Source organism: Python bivittatus, unplaced genomic scaffold (genome assembly GCF_059951505.1).
Source record: "Python bivittatus isolate LINGU-HERP-01145 unplaced genomic scaffold, Pbiv_v1 ctg000210_np1212, whole genome shotgun sequence".
NCBI classification, from domain to species: domain Eukaryota; kingdom Metazoa; phylum Chordata; class Lepidosauria; order Squamata; family Pythonidae; genus Python; species Python bivittatus.
In genome coordinates this window covers 9,414,965-9,435,336 of record NW_028277053.1, presented here as the reverse complement: position 1 = coordinate 9,435,336, position 20,372 = coordinate 9,414,965, and positions in this window count along the sequence as shown.

Genomic DNA, 20,372 nt, shown 5'->3' with positions numbered 1-20,372 from the left:
TTTCTTATCGACCAAGGTCTGCTGACTGTCAGCAGAGGAGATGATTTACATAAAAGGAGAACTCATAGAATTTCTGGTGGTAGAAAAATTGACCAGGTCTAGTACCTCTGAACTGGTGAAAAAGAGGGATGCAGAAAGCACTTTTTCTTCGTTAAGCTCCACCAGGAGCTAACCTCATCTTCTGGGAGGTCCTTGAATTCAGATAATATCTTTCCCCCTCTCTTTTTTAAGAGAGACAATGCCATTGTTTTGGAATCCCTACTGTAGCAGGCTGTGATTGTTTGGTAATGAAGAAAAGGCTCCTTCTTCTGCAAGAACTTAAGTATTGCCACCATACTCCAGGGATCAGCCCTGTTACTGAAAATAAATGGTGTTCAGCCCTGCCACAAATTGACATTTACTCCCCACCAGGAACAGTTACATTTTCTAGCTACTGGAGATGTTTCCTACCTCTCTGATTGTATTTGTAGCTCTGTAGTTATATTAATTCCTCTGTCCATTAGAAGGTGCATTTCTGTTCCATATGATTCTGTTCTGTAGGAATGTGAGAATCCCTTAAAAATCACAGAATGTAAATGGAGTTTCTTGTGTACAGCACTCAAAGTTCTCAGAAAGCCTTCAGTGTTGTGTTCAACATTTCAAATATGAAAATTCCAGTCCCCAGTTGAAATGCTCCTTCCCTCCTCCAGTTAGCTTCAACTTCCATTTTTAAGGAGGTATAGAAGCATCTCTAGAGCCAGGTAAGGCAGCTTTAGGAAGGCAGCAGCCATGGTGCTGATGACTCACATACTGATGGGGAAGGTGGCACGTGAGTCCACTTTAAATCAATACAACTCAAGGGGAGGTGGACTCAACTTGATTTGGGCTTACTGTAACAAACCTGAGTATGAGGGGGAAATTTACATTCCTGCTCTCAAATATTTCACAGGCAAGAGGATCCTTAGCTGCTAATGTTCATTGGAACAGAGACAGAATTAAAACAGCCGTGCTTTTTTGAGTATTAAAAGTGTGCTGAAAGCAACTAGAAGAGGTCATGAAGCTAGGGCTTTTGGGAAAGTTGCATGACAATCCTAGGAGCAATAACAGCATCTCTGTATCTCCATCTAGAATACTGCTATGTTCAGTATCGTCTTGAGACAATATTACATTTCAAGAACCCTGAAAAAATAGAGAAACTTTGCTAAGCCAAGATGATTACCTCAATTTTAAAGATGGTATTGCAGTTTGGAAGGAAAAAAAACAGCATAAGACCAAACTAGTGGAAACAATAAAACAGCAGAGAACAGTTTAGGGAGATTATTTTAATCTCCCCCCCCCTTTTTTTTTTCTTTTTGTAAAAGCAATCACCTGATTCCCCCCATTTTTCTAGCAGGGGGTGGGGAATGACAAATTAAATCTGAACATCAGCTCCCTATTGGTCACTGCTGCTGTAGACCACATTTATGGAGGATTACCCTCTGTCTGAACCTGTTAAAACTGAACAGTATCAGTGAGTCATAAGCAGGAGGAACACTTCACTAGTTTTGATGTCTTTTAAGGGGTGAATTAATTCTCACACCAAAATGTCACCCCTTGGGACAACAGTAAAAGTCCTTCAAGATCACACCAAACTCTTAGTGATAAAATCACCGCATTTGGTAGAACAATATATGTCCAGATTAGCTAGGGGCATGAAGTGTAGAAAAGCTGTAGTTTGTACCCATTCACAAAGAACACCCCAAAGCCAACTTTCCTCCCTCCAGTAGACCGGAACATTTTTTCCACATGGCATTCTCCAAAACATTAGAGACCGAGTTGCTCACACCTGGCTTAGACGTTCTTTTTCTCAGCATAGCCCCAGCCTTCTCCTTCCATACTCCATAACTGGCAGCAAGCACACTCACAACCTGAGGCAATGCCTGTTGGAGACTCACTTCCTCAGCTGGGAAGATCATGTCCTCATGAAAAATGTGCTCACTTCCTCCAATGCAGAAATCTGCACCTGACCTGCAGCTTCATTTTCTATTCTGTATACTTTGGTGTTGATCCTGAAAAGAACAAAGCATCCTGAATCTGAAGTCAGCATTAGCAAGAGTCAAACTGCAGTGGTAGCTCAGCATCAAACATGGGTGTCTTCTGCACTGCATTTACTATTGCCTGTCTTTGATGTTTTCTTGGCTACTTTATGGAAATAGTTTGCCATCATCTTCTTCCACAATTTTTTTCAGTTATCTAGTCTAACCAATAACCCTGAAATTCCCAGGTCTCCAATCCAATACTTAACAAGAGCTGATCCTGCTTAGTGTCTGAGCTAAATAAGATCATCTTGGTCCTGCTATTTGCAGAAGCATTCTTGTTTGTAATATATCATAAACAGCTGTAGAATTTGCTATACCAATAGTCATTATTAACTTATTTTATATCACACTTTTCCATCTAATCAGGATGATTTAGATGGTTATTGTTTAATTGATTATGTGCCATCAAGTCATTTTCGACTCCTAGCAACCACTTAGATAGATTTTCTCCATGATGATCTATCCTTAACCTGTTCTTTCAAGTCTCCCAAAGGTGCACTCATCACCACTGTAACTGAGTCCATCCACCTTCCTGCTGCTTGTCCTCTTCTTTCCTTCCACCTTTCCCAGAATCACACCCTTCTCCATAGCTGGCTGGAAAATTCTGGGAGTTGAAGCCAATGCAGCTTAAAGTTGCTAAGGTTGAGAAACACTGCTCTAAGCAAATAGGTGCTTTAGAAGTCTGAGTATCCTAAATTTTTTTTTTTTTTTTGATGAGGGATAAGGATTTTATTGCAAAGTGGGATCTGTCTTGCAATAACTTTGGCACATAATAATTTCTCATGAGAAACTGGCAGGCAACATTTTCAAAAGCATGAAAGAATTCAGTAGTAACATCCTTTTCCAATGAGATAAAACCAGTCTGACATCTAAACACAAATTGCTATTCCTTCCTTAACCTACATGGGCCGTATAGACAGGCTGCAATCAATTTTCCTCACATAGGCCCAATCTTCTTAGAAAACTTCCTCAGATTGACTTATGGAGAAATATCCTTTCTGTGTTTGCTTGTTCGAACATTTTTGAATCCCAGTAAAGAATGGTTCTACTTTTGTCTCCAATCTCTCTCTCCCTGAGAAAGGTATTTCATAGCATCTCAACCCCTGTCTAGCACCCTCATTTCCACACCTTCTGGACAAAATATTGTAGTTTAAGTTTTCAGCCATTTCAGTATCGATAACTTATTAACATGATGAGTAATCCATACAACAGGATTTTCTTTCTTGGTCATATTATAAACACGGTATGAAATTTCTATTACAGTTTGCTTGCTAAAATTCCCCACAAATACTTATTTGCATGCTTAAGTTATGCCAATATACTGTATGTTGACAAAGCTGGCATAAATTGATTCCCTTAAAAACCAAGGGTAAAATGTATGAATTTCTGGGCAAATCTGGTGAGGGGGATAAAAAATGGCAGCCAAAACTTTGTGATTGAATCCCTGCCCCCTTTTTATATGCACCACACCCATGACACACATAAAAAAGTGCAAGACATTGAGTAAGCAGATATGGGTGCCATTTTGATTTTCCCATACCCCCCGTGGACACCTTTGGGTGAGGGACTGTTGTCAGAATCAAAAGATTACCTTTGTCAAAATGTGATCTGGGTTTAGTTGCATATTTGAAAGCATTGCCATAACAAAAGAGTTCATTTTTATTTTTAAAAATATCTTTAGTATATGTGGTATGAGCAATTATCAGTTAAAATTTAATACAGTAAGACAGCACAGCAGACAAGTGTATGTTCCAAGTTGGCGTGTTTATTTGTAATTTTCACAGTCACACTCAAAACAATCTAAGAATCACACACTTCATTCTGTATTAAAATACAGTGAAAAATCTGTTTGTCTAATTATTTAAAAGGTAGTCGTTTAATTATTCACAGATGTTGAGTAATACTCCCCCAGCTATTTTAGAATATAATATCCCTATCTGGAAACTTTCCCACATGTCTGGTACAGCTGCACCTATTTACATATGCACATAAATTTTATATTTACCAGTTCTGACTGTTGCTCAAATAATGATGAGGGGAAAGCTAGTGTCTAGATCCTTTAGAAGCTCTAACAGTAGATCATATTTAATGTCATTATAGCATTCTGTTCCTAAAATAGATGCATTTTTTCCTGTCAAGAATTTTTTTAGAAACTATACAGCTCAAAAAACTTGGTAGCATTTCAGTGGATTCAGCCACTGCCAGGTAACCCTGAACATTATATCTGTCTTTCGGACTGATCTAGATAAAACAAGTGAAGGGAACAAACTCATCTTCACTGTCTTAAACCCCTTAAAGGCAGCATAATGAAAAAACCTAAATCTACTGTAGTGATTAAATAAACTTCCTCCTCCTCCTCCTTCCTTCCTTCCTTCCTCTTCCTCTTCCTCCTCCTCCTCCTCCTCCTCCTCATTTAGAGGCTGCCTGACTCCAGAATGACTCTCTGTGGCTTCCACTTAAAAAGATAGAAAACAAAAAGTAAACATATAAGTGTCTGACAAACTATACTCCATAAACACAACCGAGACTCAATAACAAGCCTAGCCCAAGGCCTGGGAGAACAGCCAAGTTTTTAAAAACTTCCAAAACATCAGGGTGGAAGCCAGAGGGCTCCCCCTGCAACCTCCCGTCTTCCTCATTCCAGAGGGCTGGTACTGTAACAGAGAAGGCACACTTCCTGGGTCCTGATCATTGTTTCATCAAGGGGATCCGAAGTGCACCAACTTTGGCCCAGCTTACTGGACAGGCAGAAACCAAGGGAGATAGGTGGTCCCCCAAATAACCTGATCCTATAACGTAACCCCCCCCCCCAAAAAACCAGTTGGTGAAAAAAATATCCATATAAGTGGATGGCTCCATACGTATAAATTCCTATATGGAATAACTTCAATCATTGAGTTCATTAACTCTTGACCATTTAACAATACAATGTATCATCTCATTTTTAGAGCACAACGACTTTTCAGAAATAGATAACAAACTCAGATCTATTCCTTAAAATAAGGAAAGTAACTTTCTACTTTTAGCTAAGATTATCCTCTTTTTGCTATATCCCATGCCTGATAAAGCCAAAGCTCTTCATAAGGTGACAAATTCCATATTTTAAGAATATAATTCAACATCACATCCAGATCCTTAAATACAATGTTTCTTCCCAAAATTATATTAATACATGTGCTAATTTGAAACAAAAACAAAGCAGAACAAGATCAAATCACATGAGTTAAAGAACCTTCAGATTTCTTACATCACCAGCATAAGAAACCTAATGTGCGTTTATACATACATACATATCAAATTTGTTACCACCCATCTTGTTGAAACGACTCTGGGCAGTTTACAAAACAGTTAAAATCAATTAAAATTACAATATATTTTATAATAAATAAAAATAAATAGATCCAAGAATAGATATAAAATTGGCAGTCACTCAGGGAGCGTCATCAAGGCGCCAGCCACCCCCAGGATTGGGTAAGATTGTTATCACCCCATGCAAGCTGGCAGAGCCAGGTCTTTAATCCTTTCCAGGGGAGAAGGGGGGAGAATATTCCAAAGGGCAGGGGCAACGGCAGAGAAGGCTCTTCTCCTGGGCCCTGCCAGCTGATATTCTACATGCCCTTTCTGCCTGATTGCGTGGCATGGGTTGATGTGACGGGGTGAAACAGTCCCTCAGGTAACCTGGACCCACGCCACGTAGAGCTTTAAAGGTGATAACCAACACCTTGAATTGGACCTAGAAGCAGACTGGCACCCAATGCAGCTTGTGCAGTAAAGGTGTTATATGTGCCATTCTTGGGGCACCCATCTCTTTTCAAGCATTATTTGAGAAGTCCAATAGATATGAAATCATATTTTCTGATGGATTGGTTTCATTTTTGAATCATAAGAAGTGTATTTCACATTTCCACCAATCCTAAATTATGCGAGGTGGAGAAAAGGATGAGTGCACCCCAGAAATTTAAAACCATGTTAAATCCAAGGGAGCAAGAAGGCATTTGTGAAGCCAATTGAAGCTTTGGGGATTATGTTCAAAAAAAGATGTTTCTTCTTCTCTTGGGACAAATAAACAGAGACTGGGTACAATGGCTGAACCAGCTGACCAATATCTAAGACCAAAGCAGACACTCCTCCTCCTAGAGAGCATTGGCAAATGTACAGTAGTTGCAAGTGATAAGATTTAATGAGCACCTGAAACAGAGGATAAAGAACTTTCCCCCATCTGATAAAATTAACAATATCTGGGTCTCTAGGAAGATGCCGTTATATTAGCATTTCAACATGCATGAGTTTTTAATATCATTATTTATTTATTTAAATTTATTAGCTCCCCATCTCCAGTGGACTATTGGAGACAATAGTCTTATCAGTTGCAGTTTCTCACTAAAGGGCATATAACCTCAACTCATGATATCTCCTCTATGATTAGCTGAGCTTGTGATTGTGTCTTGTATATTGGGACTGGGATGATGAACTCTGTGTTGTGTGCTCAATGAGTTTTCTTGTTTCCTTAGCTTCCAACCTGACTTTCACTTGACTGAAGACATATTTGATGCTTCCTGGTTTGCTGATATCCACCATAAAATAGGACAAACAAATTAGATCTCGGAGGAATCCAATTTGATTCAGTGATTCAAATTGACTTACCAGTTTAAGAACCTGATTTTGATTCACAGAGTCTTTGAAACTAAGTTTCCAAATCTGTACACCCCTAATAGGGACATATAATTAGAGAGATTAACTACTGGCTGCAATTTGATTAAAACAGGCAAATTGAGTCAGAAAATTAACTTGATTTGATCCAGAGGTTAAAACTGATCCAGACCAATGTTTGTACATATGTTTGGGTATGTATATAGGTATATATGTGTGCATGTGTGTACACACACATGCATACACACATACACATGACACTATTCCCTTTTGGGGCAAATGTCATTATGTAAAACTCAGAGTAAGAAGTAGTGAACATAATAAATTAAAGGCAAAGAATAAGAGGAAATCTAGATCTGATTTATACCAACTGCATTCAATATACAATAATAACAATAATGATGATGATGTAAGATAATAGTTGGATGAATTGGTCATTCTCCATCTCTGCAAACTTCCTTTGAAGAGAAGAGTAGAGATTGTGTAGGAGGTAGGAGAAAGCCCAGTTCTGCTTTCACACAAGTTGTTCCTCAGCCTTATGGTCTTCTTCCCTCTCAAGAGAGACTTGGACAGCTGAGCCAGCCCAGAGCTCTGTAAAAAAACGGTAGTAGCTCCATGTCCCTTGAGGCCCCGGTGGTAAGGGGCCAGTTGAGATCAGCTTGCAGCATTTATCTTCTTATCTGCCTTGCTTCCTCAGGTGATATTTACACACCACTATTATAAATGATCACATGTGTCCTCACCATCCATCCAAATCTATCTGTATGTGTACTTCCACAGCAAAATGGAAAATTTATGCTTTTGGAGGGAGAGTTGAAAAGATCAGTCTTGGTACACACCACCTAAAGTCAATAAATAGTCTTTAATAATTACAACACTACTGTTTTTCAAATTACAAACTATTCTCTGGCACTGCCAGAACATATTATTAATAGGTATGTTTTCAGAGAGCCTAGTACAATTAAGAATACTTAAATAGCACCAAATAACATGAGGCTCTCAGCAAGCTCATGAAAAATTTAAAAATAACTAGTCTCCAGGGCTAAATGCAAAATTGCCAAACTATTGGTGCAAAATGCATTTCACTGATCATTAAAATCTTCTTTCCTGCTTGAGAACTGAGGGATTAAAAACGACCTCCTCATTAGAAAAATGAGCAAGAAAATCTTCCTCTGTGCTTGGGTATTTATGTAAACAGAAGTAATTTTATTTGTGTAACAGGAGTAATTCTATCACGTCCAAAAGTAAACAAAATAAACATTCTACGAAAAATAAAAGAAAGAGCATTATGAACAATATGGGAGTCAAGTGTCAGTTGCTTACTTACATGTTTGTTTCAGTGTCAATTCAAAAATCAAATCCAGGGCTTAAAATGTGATTTCATTAGAAATCCACCACATCCTTTGTTAATAGACTATGGCCTCTATCAGGATTTATTCCTATTAGGTAAAAACAATTTATTTGGTGAAAGCTAAACACAGAACAGAGACACTATTTAAAATTACCTAAGGTCACTTCATGGGCAAAACAATGCATTTAAAGTAAGGTGGTGACAACATGTTTAATATTTCTCCATGGAAATGGCTGGCTTGATTACAATACATTAAAATCCTCATTGAATATTCATGGGTTTTTGACAAGGCTGCGTGACATATATTGTTAGCCTTAGAAAGCAATAACTCGCTATTCTCACTCTATTGGCCGAGGAGGGGCTGGACTTCCTGCATCATCTTTGCATTCCTCACAAGTCCAACTGCAGCTGGACAAACCGGTCTGCTTTTAAGGTCATGCTAAACCACGCACAAAGAGAAGCAGAAGGATGTATCTTGAGCATCTCGGTAGGATATCACATGGAAATGAAAAGAGAAATCCTCTAACTTCTGGTAGTGTAACATGATCACTGTAGGCAGAATTAAACTCCCCAATCATGGCCTAAATATCAACAATACTTCTAATCACCAAGGCATGCTTAACAGGGAACAGCGTTTAAATGATTTGCATATATCAGTTAGGTTGCCTTCTACAGCATCAAGTGTATTGGTTTTCTCCCAAGAACATAGACTGACTATGGCAGAAGATATCTCAAAGACATGTTGTTCAGGGGAATAGTTTAACATCAGTAGAAGGGAGAGTGAAGATGACTGGGTGTCTATATACAGTAGCTTGCCCTGCCAGTCTTGGCTGGGGTGTGGCTTCTTTGATGGCTTGTTGGTATATAGATATCATATCCATTCCTTGATTCATATCAGTTCATATGAAAGAAGAAACCACACCCCAACCACGACTGGCAAGGTAAGCTACTATATACTGTGTCAACAGCTAGCCAAGCCCATTGTCCCTCACACTGATGATGTTACCTAGGCTGCTAACAAAACCTGCAGGAGAATCACCAGAACGCCAAAGACCCAACAGTTCAACCCTGAGCTATGCGTATTCTTTATTATTGAGTTTAACATTCAAACTTCTGCAAAGTTCAGGGACTTCTAAATTAGATACATCTATCGTGGCTGAACATTTTTAAATGATTCTATGGCATTCGTTAGTCAAGACAAATGCAGATGGATAGGAAAGACAAGTCTATACTAAAGTTATGACAGAACACAAAAAGTGTTTGAATATACAAAGGGGCAAGTCATCTTTTTCGGTCTGTAATTATACTTTCCTCTAGAGAAAGTGCCAATTAAATACAGTACAGGGTATGAGTTGGTTCTCCCCCCCCCCCAATCCAAATCAGTTAATGTAAATCATTTATGTATATCCTGTCTAACCTCCATGGAATTTTACACACTTCCATCTGAGTGCCAGGGAGAAGGAGATGCCACATCTGGGTTACAATCTGCTGTTGGCTATAGGCAAAATAGTGATAGCAAGGACAGAAGCCATAACAGGTCTTGCTTGTCATAGCAGAGATCCCCTACACCCCACCCCACCCCAAAAAAACCTCTGCAAAGATTAGTTGTTCTTCCTACCTTGGCCCATCTCTATGAGACCCATGCCCAGGACTTTTTCATAGTGTTTTGGACATTTTCCTGATGCCAGATATACTCCCTACTTCATGCACCCCATGCCCAGTATTCCTGGTAATCCAGAATTGCTTTCTAGAGAAACAAGTATCTGATTGAGATATCTGATTAATGAAAACCTCTGCAGTTTTCAGCTTTCTTGGCAGTTCCACCCTTATTCAGAAAATAGGCCAGAGTCTTCTTCCTAGATTAGATAGAACCATCCAGTCGGCTTCTGAGATGAGTTTCCAGCACTTTGTGGAGAGACAGCCCAGTACTGCCCAGCTGAAATTTGCAGGAGAGACTATTTTGCTCAGGATGTGGCCAGAAAAGAAACTAACGTGGTTGTCCTTATTTCCGAAAGCCAGGACAATTGCCTACTGCCTGAATCCACTGGTCTTTGTGGCTTCTTCCGGGGCAAAGAAAGATTCAGTAAGCCATCTTTAAGAATGGAGATGATTTCAAATAAAGCATTCAAGGTAGAGATACATATTAAACTAGATTGTCTGACCCTGCTATTAAAATTCTAGTTAGATGGATGGGTGAACAGATATCTAGGGGAGAGATAACTGTTACTGCTAGGAGCCATCTGTGCTAGAAGCTCACACACATTGTAAAAGTCTTGGAGACATTAGTCGGGAGAGGGCAGGCAGGCATCCAGGTGCCTTCCAGATGTTTTACAGTTAAGTTTCTATCCATCCCACCTTAGTAGTTTATGCCAAGGGATTGTGGTCATTACATGTTGAGCTTCTGCCCAGCACGGATGGCTCGGCTGGAACCAATTAAACAGGCACACAAAAATCCAGAAACTTCTGATTAGGAGTTTTATTACAGAAAAGCAAGGAAGCCATTGTGAAAGAATACCAGTGACGGCTGTGTATCAGAAGAGAGACCTATATGTAGTAAATTCAGTATCTACTGTCTGTGCTATGGGATGGGCTGGATGGTCCTCTCTTGTGGGCAGATGGTCCAGTTTCCTTCCAACTCAATGAACTTTCATTCTTGTTTTGATAATGGACAGATCAGAAAGCAGGTTCTCCTCTGGCTGTAGAGAACTAACTCATACACCAACTCACATTTTCACTCTTTTCTTGGATATTTTCTCCTCTGTTCAGTGAAGATGCTGCCCATACTTGTTGGGATGATGATCTTCTAATCTTCTATTTGCCCCCTTATTAAAATGTTCATCACTCCAACTGCTCAGAGTATACACTGTACATCAGGAAATTTCTTTAAACACATACAGGTCTGGCAAGCAGAAAGTTGCATTATAAAGTTCCCAGGGTCAATGAATCCACTGGGACACAGCTCCTAAGAAGGCAATCATTTTCTTCGTGAATGGGCTGTGAGGGGAAAAGCAGAAGGCAACTGAAGCAAGAGAGATGGAGTAGAAGCAAGGATGATCTTAGATAAGGGATCATAATAAGGTACCCTGTTATAGATATACTTATTGTAGGTCAGATTGGTTGTTTTATTGACTTTGTAAGTATTTCCCACCCAGAATTATTAAGCTGGGTTGACTTTTGGGTTGAACTGGGTTTGACTTCGGGTGACTGCATGGACACATTTTCTTGGGAACTGTTTGCTATTGGTTTCTTCCAAGACTTTATGTCCATTTCCCAGTCTAGCCTATGATCTTGGGATTTCTGAATGGTCTTGCATCCAAGTAGTAAATTAGCCAAGATTTCCAAGATACTGCCATCTGCTATTAATGTTGTTTGAGGTGTGGCTACTCCTTTAATAAAGCTAATCTTCTGTACTCTAACTGAAATGGTCATTAAAGATAATCCCTTACTCAAGACATCCTAATGCCTTACATTGTTAAAAGTGAAGATCACCAGAAAAGATAAAAGCAGAACCCAGAGAGAAAGATAACCTGTACACAGAATATTTTTATGGGCCAGCCATAATATTTTGCTTTCAGCACTATTACAAGGTAGATACTCTAAGATCCCATATAAGGAACGTGTTTGCCCATGTGGAACTAGGGATATTGAAGCAGCTTATCCTGTGTGTTATTTTACTGTAGCAACCATAAGGACATCTGTATTGCTTACATCTTACCCCTGCTTCATCAGTGCCCTGGAAGAACAGATAATTTTTATAGGAGTTTCCTCAGACCTCCAATCCTCTATACCTCAGGTTGCAGCAAAATCCGATGCAACGGCAGCAAAAATGAGGCACCAATTAAGGTAAGGACTCCCATAAGTTATAACTCAGTTTATTTGTTGACCGCTTTGATGTCATCCAATGTTTTATTCAATTTCATCACCTTTACTGGTATTAAGTATTCCTGGCCCTTGGCCATAATAAAATATGAAGGTGATCAATACAAAATCTATTTGGATTTATAATGTGTTGACCATGGTTTCCCCCAAGATTCAAATGCTCCCCCACTATTGGTGTTTTAATGGGCCCTGAAGACCTGGTTCTTTGCCCAAACCTTTGGCGAGGGGGAATGAAGCCCCCTTTTCTTCTTCTTCTCTGTTCCCATCTGGATTTGTTAACTCTGCCATCTTTGTTCTTTTGTTTTGTCTTGTTTTGTGTTCTTCCCTTTCCTTTAAATGTTTTTTAAGAATTAGTAAACCACCCAAAGTCACTGGGAGTCAAGCAACGTGTAACTTTATTACATTATTATTTCTAGGTATATTTGCCGCTTTGAGTTATATATTAAAAAAGTGAGATAAAATAACAACAACAACATCTGCCTATCCCAGCTCCTTGGGAAGGACTCGATAGGTGGATAAAAATGCCAAATCCAGTCTAAACATCTGGCTGACTGTGCGACCAACCATAATAACAATAACAACAAAGCTTATAGTGATTTCTAATCATTTAAAAAGCCATACTTTATATTTAATCATTCATAATTTACTAGATATTCCAGGAAACTATAATCTCCGTGACATTTTTTTAGATTCCTTGTTTACTTATTTTTATCTGCTTTCTCTTTTCTCTTTGTTTTTGTTTATAGAGTTTCTCTAAATAAAGTTTTTTTAAAAAAAATACAAAATATGTGCTGACAATATACCAACCAAGAAAGAAACTCTTGCACTATGAACAGTACGTAAAACTCTTGGGTGCCAGGAAACTCAGGGACAGGCAGAGGTGGAATAAGAGTCTTCCACATACTGTGTTAATAATGTAAAGTCCTGTCATACAGACCACATTTGGACTGACCCACAAATACCTATTAAGAAATACCATGATATTTCTTAGGAGGATAATCCATTTAATGACTTTAACTGTCAACCCAAAGGATTCCTGGAGAAAGAGCTGTACAAAGAGAAAGCTAAGTACACAGCCCTAAATACTTATTTATTGCTTTAGAAGACTTATATGACCACCTAACTTATATATCATAATCCTAGGTGGCTATGGAATAAATATAACCAACACAACCCCACAACCACATCATCGGATGCTCACATCTAATGGAAGAAAAGAACCACCATCCAATACATTATGCCGATCCCCAATTTCAAAATCAGAAATTCCACTGATGTCACTTCAAATATCATTTGATCCATGTGGGCAAAAAAGATTCTGCCTTATAATACCTGCATTACTCAAAGCAATTTTAGAGCTTTGGAGGTGGAGTATCAAAACGTTGGTGGTCAGGGACTGTGTTTAAATTTGGGAGTGGGGAAGGCTAGGGCTTTAGAAAATCTTTAGTCAGGATTTTCTGTGGTTTCTGAGATTTTTTTTTATTTTTATCTTTTAATTTTGGTCCTAGACCAGAGCACTTACATGCAAACCAGCGACTGAATGAATACCCAGAAAACAATCCAAGTCAAATAAACCAGTTTTAAAATGTAGAACTGAATAACAGCATTTGCCAAAGTAACCATCAGACCTCTTGTAAACATGGCATTGGAATGAAATTTGGAGGATTTCTTTTATATACAGTATATTTGCGAGGGATATCATTCATATAAAAATATAAATCACAAAAAATATTGTCTCCAGCAAAAGCAAAGAATAAAAAGTGAATATCTCTCACAAATGGTATAATAACCGTGTAATGTATCTGTGACAAAATGTTCTTCTACAATCAACAGCAGAGAAATGTCAGTAACAAATACTAAAGCATGATCAATTGATTCCACATTCCCCTCTTGACATGGAGAGGAACACTTAGCCTAAAGTATCTTTTTGTATCTTTCATACTTGGTAGAGGATGGTAGAGTGTGTGTTGTTTTGGGACTCCAAAATATTTCAGAAGTTTGCTGGCTGAAAAAATATGTCGGAGGGGTATCTTCTGTGTAGACCTGTGTAGATCTTATCTTGTAGACCTGGGTCCCAGTTGCCTTCTTTAACAACTTCTGAAAGATTGTTTTTAAAACAATTATTACATTGGAGAGAATGTTACATAGTTATATCTCAGTATTAATAAACCATACCACTGATTTTTGGCAAATGTGGTTGAACAGGGTTCTGTGCACCCCCTTCAAAGAGATTTTGGGGCTAAGTGGCCATGAGCTTCTGATTACCCACCTCTGCTTTACAACTACCATTTGATTTGCAAGAAGTGGATCTTCCCCTCCTTAAACCATATCTTCTTTCTCCTCTAAAGAAAAATATTCTACAAGATACCTGCTGTTGAGATTTTGGTATCTTAGCAATTACTGCCTCATTTTCAGTCTGGCTTGGAGTGTTCTTCTTTGCATGGAGAGGCCAGATGTGTGAGACTCCCGAGGAACCCTTATTGCTGACAATGTTCAAAGTCAAGATGGTAGTCACAGCTCTGACTAGAGACCGATCATAACACCAAGTCAACTGTAAGACACGAAGCTGTGCTGTGTAGAAATGATACCTTATTTGGGGATCTTCTAGATTCATATCGCATGACAAAAAGTTCACATCTCTTTGCAAATAAGTCTGCAAAAGATCATGTGGAGCGCTGGAAAGACACAGGATTCCTCACTCTCAAGTAGGAAAGTAGCAAAGACAGACCCATGTTGGAAGTGCACCTAATCGTCTTTCAAGCGACAGGTATTTTGGAAATACACACTGATAATCAGCAAGAACATTTTGGAATATGGAATTTCTTCCCACAATAAGGGCCAATATGTCTTCAAAAAAGACAAGACTGGGGTCAGGAATGTTTATCAATTATGGTGTTCTCATTTTCCATGTGGTAATTTTGTTTTGCCCCACTACCACATCAGGTAGTGGGGCAAAACAAATTACCATGTGGAAATATGATATTGAAGGACCACCCTAAAAATCATGGAATAAAATTATGAAAATATCATAATCTTGCAGTTGGTTTATCCAAGAAGGTGGGAGGATCCTAAAAGAGCATTCAGGAAAAGTGCGTAATTTTGTTAGGCAACATGGATAAAACAAGGGACATAAACAGCCCCAGACCAGGAACTGTCATCTTCCTGTGTCATCCTGACTGTATCAAAGAGGACATTTGTTACAATGGAGAAGGCTTCTCTGGTATTGGAACCCAGATATGATCTGCCCTTCTCACACAACTGCCCTGACCCCCAAGCTTACAGGCATTTAGTCATTAGGGGAAAAACACAGTGAGTGGAGATGGGTCCAAAAAGTTAAGATGGCAGCTACAACCATGAGATCAAAGCCCCGCCCCCTTTTTTTACATACCACTTGCCTAATGTTGAGATAGGAAGAGGACCCAGCCCTCCCACTAGCAGGAACTAATACTATATGTCATGGTTAAAAATCAGGGTTATTAAATGAAACAAGCTTTCATCCAGTTCCTCATGATCAACATTGGAGTGGAAGGTTTAACCAGAACCAGCACAAAAGCAGCAACACAACACTGTCCATGAACTAAAAGCCAGAAAAGAAAGTTTTCTAAATAGAGTAAACATTCTTTATCATTGCTATCAACATGCATTTAAACTTACAGGAAATCAAGTATAACAAACTACCTACTTGCAATAAAGTTGCCCAAACCAGCCTAGGCTAACAGGATAACTTTGAAGAGCAGCACTGATATTTATCGTAAATGGACAAGAGAAGTCAACCAAGCCTTGAAAGCATAGCAAAGAATTGAGGGAAGACTTCAGATCAGGTGGCAAAACTTTTAGATCTTCAAAGGGGCCCTTCAGCAGATCCTGGCACCCAAAAGTTGGACATCAATAGAAAATGTAGCTTTTTCCAAAGTGGGACCTAAGCTATGTAGAAATTTCCCCTTGGAGGCTGCTGCTCCTAGCCAGAGTACAAGAAGGGATCTAAATCATTTGTTCTTACCCAGGCTTCCTATATTTTTTTACACTGCCTATTTTTATGGTTTGTCTTGTTTTTTAATGGATGTTTGCAAGCCATCCACATCTGCAAAACAGATGATTTTAAAATAATAAACAGGAGGGAGAAAGAGACACCAAGTTCTGGATGGATACTCTTTATGTATCTAGTGCTTTATAGTAATCTATGTGGCCATGTAGAGGCACATCAGTATGAAGCAATAAATTCAGAAGGGCTGTAAAGAGACTGTTCAACTCCTCTCCAGTTCTGGAATATGACTGAGAAAAAGAGAAGTCCACTCTCCCCTGTCATCTAGCATGGAAATAACAACAACAACAACAATAATAATACCACCATCAAACAACATCTGCCTATCCCAGGTTCTTGGGAAGGACTCGATAGGTGGATAAAAATGCCAAATCCAGTCTAAGCATCTGGCTGACTGTGCCACCAACCATAATAATAATAGATTTGACAGTTGCTGATAAGAAAGACAAAAAAGTCTGGGTAGTGGACCTTTCAATACCTGGAGACAGCAGAATAGAAGAGAAAGAACTGGAGAAAATCACAAAAAGAAGTGGAATAACTATGGCAAGAGAAAGCAAAGATAGCACCAACAGTTATAGGTGCCCTGGGTGCAATCCCAAAATATCTGGAGCACCACTCAAAGACCATCGGCATTGACAAAATCACCATCAGACAATTGCAAAAGGCAGCTTTACTTGGGAACAGCTTATACTCTGCGACGATACCTTTAGCACCATAAAACAACATCTGCCTATCCCAGGTCCTTGAGAAGGACTCAATAGGTGGACAAAAATGCCAAATCTAGTCTAAACATCTGTCTGTGCGACCAAGCATAATAAATTTGCGACTGGATAAAACATAAAATCACAGAGTTGGAAGGATACAACCTAGCAGTAGTATCATTTACCCCATATTTTCCCTGTATTTTGGAGACTATCAGGATAGGCTTTGTTGAAAGCTTTGCTGTGGTCTTGGAACAATATGTCTATGGCGTTCCCTGATTTATTATGCTAGTAACTCTATCAAAGAAAGAGATAAAGTGAGTCTGGCCCCCTTTCTTTGTAACAAACCCATGTGGACTTCTGTTAATCATAAGATGCCTATCCAAGGGCTCACAAACATACTGCTTGGTAATTGAAGATCTCGCCCAGTTCAGATGTCAAGCCAACAGGTTTGCGGTTTCCCAGGTCTCCTTCCCCTTTTTAAATGTGGAGAAGATGTTTGTTCTCCTTCAGTCTTTCTGGGACTTCACCAGTCTTCCCAAAGTTCTCAAAGATTCCTGAGAAAAGTGCCCCAATCACCTCTATGTGTTCCTTCAGTACCCTGGGATGTAATCCATCTGGCCCTGGATTTTAATGACTTCATTTAAATTAGTCTTATCTCTTCTTGTCTATCCCAAGCTGCAGTTCCAGTGGAATTACCATCATCAGCTAGGGCTCCATTCCCCTTCAGAGTGCAGATGCAACAGAGGAATTAAGTTCTGCTTTCTAACCATCACCCATGACCGCTTAACCACTTTCACCTTGCAACAGACCTACATCCTCTTCCTTTTCTTTTTGACACATCCAACAATATTAGGAATCAGGAGAAGGTCTTCTTTTTTATATATATTAAAAACTGTTTAAAGAGTTCATAATCTTTTTCTTTTTCATCTGAATAACATTTACAGTTATGAGGGGATAATATATGCCAAATTCCTTAGAAAACACTAGTTTGGTTGGTTGGGTTTTTTTAGTTCTGTTGCTTCTTACTCTTTGTGACCATAGACACCATTTCTCTGTGTCATCTGTCAACAGCAGCATCTTGGAGTTCTTACAACCTCCTGCTTCTGCCATCAGTAATAGCATCATCTTGTCATCTGTCAGTCTCTTTGAGTTCAATTTTTGTAAGCCTTGGGGCCTTCTCCAATGCTTTCATATTATGTGTCTAAAACATTAAGGCTTTAGCTTCATTACTAGTGCTTTCAGAGTTCAGTCTGGTTTTACTTCATTTACTATTGAATCATTAGCTCTTCTTTGTGGTCCAAGGTATTTTATGAACTAGGCTCCTTCAAATATATTATATTAATATATATTCTGATAACATTTTTGGTTTGAGACAGAATAAATTAACATCATGAGAAAAATAATTGTATATTCCAGACAGATACTGGGATGTGCATGTAATGGGAGAGGAATAGTATGGAATAAAGTCCCTTTCTGAACATGATGCATTTTATCATTGGGGACTAAGGTAAGGAGAAATGAGATTAACTGACTGGGATTTTTTTAAATCATAAAACAAGTTTAAGAGCCTAGAAAATAATGAGGCTGAGCAACAGAAATGAACCCTTCAACTTTTGTCCATCACTCCTAAGACTATGATTAGGATGAGCAATAGGGGTACAATGTGGGGTTGGAGTGACTAATGGCAGTTTGATAGAAGGGATCCTCAGAACCTCAAGCCCCCTGCACATATTTCTTTCTCTCCTAGTACAGGTGGGTCTTGATTCGTGCTGACAATAAATCCCACAAAATGGTTGCATGATTTGAATTCACGCTACTCGAAGTGGTATTTCTATGGAAAATCGGGTAATTGGTTCCAGCTTGGCAGAAATTTTTAAACGTAAATTTTTATATATTTATGAATGAAATATAACAGTAAAAGATTAAACCATTATGGTTGGTTGCACAGTCGGCCAGATGCACTGGATTTGGCACCTATCAAGTCCTTCCCAAGGACCTGGGATAGGCAGATGTTGTTGTTTGATGGTGTTAAAGGTATCATTGCAGAATGTAAGCTGTTCCAAGTAAAGCTGCCCTTTGCAATTGACTGATGGTGGTGGTATTATTATTATTATTATTATTATTATTATTATTATTATTATTCCTTTGAGTCAGTGTTGACTCTTGGCAACTGCCTGGACTAGTCCTGCAGTTTTCTTGGCAAGATTTCAGAAGTGGTTTGCCTCCTTCTTCCTAGGGCGGAGAGAGAGGGACTGGCCCAAGGTCACCCAGGTGGCTTCATGACTAAGGCAGGACCAGAACTCACGGGCTCCTGGCTTCTAGACTCATATCCTTAATCATTACACCAAACTGGCTCTCTAAAAGAATATACTTACAACTTAAATTTATTTTTAACAAATCACAGAGTAGTTATAGAAAGCAAAATAAAAACTAGCAAAAAATTCTAAATATCATTCCTATCTATCTTCCAGATACACAGATCTCATAAATACTTAAAATAAATATATCAAGCAAACAAATGACAAGCTGTAGGATAAACCCATATCCAAAGCGTGCCTGCTATCTCCTGTATTCTGTTGTAGTTCTTCAGTATGGGCCTCTTATTTTTGGAGCTTTCCTCAAATGGAACTTTCCTTTTCTCCATTTTGCACAAATGATGATTAGTGCCTAAAAACCCAGTGGCAACTCTGCATGCATTAGCTTCAACTGCGTGCGTGCTAGCCTTGCCTGAACTGAATTTTGGCTCGCGTTATAAACGCAACCTGGTATCAATTTATAATTTGCACTAAATGGAATATCACACTATTCGAACTTGCACCAATCGCGACCCAGGGTATGGCGTTTCATGGAAGGAGCATCTGTTTGTTTTCGGCAAACTGGTTGCGATGTGCCAGTTTCCTTTTTTTTTATAAGAACTTTATTAAGTTATAAAAAGCATAAAGATAAAAGCAAAGAAGAACTAATAATCAAGGAAAAAAGTAGAGAACAGGAGAGTTAGAAATAAAGAAAGAATACGAAAGTGATGGAAAGTAAAGAAAAGGGAAGAAAGGAAAAATTACAAACAGAATGACTTCCGACTTCTTATTCAGCAGATATAGAAAAATCATATAGTGACCTCTTACTCTAAAATCACATCTTAACATAGGTATTTTGTATAACCTATTAATTTAACTAACCATCAAATCCACATATCATAATTTCATTGCGATGTGCCATAGCTTCCAAACAACAAATTAGGCCCAGAACAGGATGGAGATTTTGAAGCGGAGCAGAGATCTATCCATCACATAGTGATCTGCCTTGGAATGTGGGTTTTGTTTAATGTATAAGTATTTATGGAGTTGGTGAAACATAGCTGTGACACCAAGCCTCTAAGTGACTGTCAGTTTATCTTAATGCTTAGTTTCTATTTAGATTTTGATTGTGTTAATGCCATTTGCTTATATTTTGCGTGTGTTTTTTACTGTTATAAGATGCCTTGATTGTGGAATTGAAATCCAAGAAATCGATAAAGTAAACCCAAACTGCAGAAAAGTTGTATCTAGAAGATACACTTTTATGTTCATCATCCAAACCAGATACAAACACATTCCCCAAATCATTTGCCCCACCTGACTCTCTTGGGTGGGAACTACATGGAACACATTCCCACAGCTTTAGGATCTGTGGCAAGTACTCAAAAATATAAT